General features: G+C 42.1%; 1 long non-coding RNA gene across 1 annotated transcript; it reads left to right on the forward strand.

Moving 5' to 3' along the window:
* Window positions 1–357: 357 nt before the first annotated feature.
* On the forward strand, window positions 358–1,547 carry LOC114616116. The gene is made up of 3 exons (XR_003710596.1): window positions 358–439; window positions 1,262–1,395; window positions 1,513–1,547. It is a non-coding gene; the product is annotated as an uncharacterized LOC114616116 (long non-coding RNA).
* Window positions 1,548–1,676: the final 129 nt, after the last annotated feature.

A 1,676-nucleotide genomic window follows, 5' to 3' on the forward strand; every position in this document is an offset into this window, starting at 1 on the left:
AGAGAGAGAGAGAGAGAGAGAGAGAGAGAGAGAGAGAGAGAGAAATCATTTAAAGACTCTTACATCAGCATCTGCCCTATAGAGAAAGTTCAATCTGTACTCTTCCCATACCTCTATTTTTGTTAATGAATTTGATGCTGAAAGTCAGTTACTGTGTTACTCAGGGAGGGCCATGATTCTCATGACCCTGGGAAGGAGACCTGGACCAAGACAGAGGGCCTTAATCTTTGTGAGCCCTAAAAAGCAGTCAAGATTTGAGAGTCAAGTCTGATACTCACTGACTTTCATAATTTTCCTCAGATATTGAAGCCAGAAACAGGGGCCTGAGCAGCAAGACCCTGTGCATGGAGAGTGAGCAGATCCTTCCAGATGGCTCCCGGGTGCGGCACTATGATGTGCACAGCCTGTATGGGTGGTCCCAAATCAGACCCACCTACGAGTGAGTGACCATTCTCTGGTTGATGGAATGTGTAGGAGGCAGTTTTGACTGGTTTATATTCCCTAATTTGTCCATATTATGGGCTTACTTTTCCATATTATGGGCTGAAAAGTAACATAATTATAAGTTTGTATAGGTTTGTGATAAAAATTGAGATATAAAATTAAAAAAAAAGTACCATCACACCTGTGGGATCCTGTGGGGTTAAGGACCCATTCATATGGGGACACTAGGGCATTAAACAATGTAGCAGGTGCAGTGGCAAAAGTATCTTAAGTTAGAAGAGACAAGGGGGGGGGTAAAACCTCCCTCTTTTATCTCAGAATTGTATAATTTTTTTAGATGTTTGCTATTTTATTTTTTCTTGTTTCATGATCATTCAGGACAATATGATAAAATAGTCAGTGCTTCTTTTATTGAATAACCCCATGTTTTGTGCTTAATGCATAATATTAATTATTTTAACGGATACTTGAAATTTCTATGTTTCCTACTTAAATATAGAAATCCAAGTATTGGATGAGTAATTTATAACTGTTTGGTGATAACCTCTGTGTTCATCACATGATGAGATTTTGTTGTTGTTGTTGTTTTTATTTTTTATTTTAAATTTTTTTTTCAAATGATGAAAAGTACGGAAAGAAGTCCTTGCCATTATTGTCCCTATCATCAGCAGAATCCTCCCAAATAAGATCTTCAAATTCCCTACAAGGATGTAGTAAGCATTTGCCACCATGCTTTAAGCACTAGGTTTTGGAGGAGAGGCTCTATTTCCTTCCTTTCCCAGGCTTTCTTCAATATACCTCATTGTGTCCCAACCAGAGCTATGCAGGAGGTGACAGGAGAGAGAGGGATCGTCATCTCCCGCTCCACATTCCCCTCTTCTGGACGCTGGGGAGGACACTGGCTGGGAGACAACACAGCTGCCTGGGACCAGCTGGGGAAATCCATCATTGGTGTGTGGGCTGTGCCCAGGGGCTTCTGCAGGCAGGGATGGGAGGAAGATCCTTGGTGAAGGTGGAGGAGGAGGCAGAGGATGTCCTGTTCTGACTCTGCTGCATCTCTCATTGCAGGCATGATGGAGTTCAGCCTCTTTGGCATATCCTATGTAAGTGTCCTTTACATGCTCCTCCTCCCTAGGAAGATGACAGAGTCTCCTAGAAAACACCAAGAGCTTACTTTGTTCCATGTTGTTTCAGACCGGGTCAGACATCTGTGGATTCTTTCAAGATGCTCA

Source organism: Grammomys surdaster, unplaced genomic scaffold (assembly GCF_004785775.1).
Source record: "Grammomys surdaster isolate TR1022 unplaced genomic scaffold, NIH_TR_1.0 283731, whole genome shotgun sequence".
In the NCBI taxonomy this organism is placed as follows: Eukaryota; Metazoa; Chordata; class Mammalia; order Rodentia; family Muridae; genus Grammomys; species Grammomys surdaster.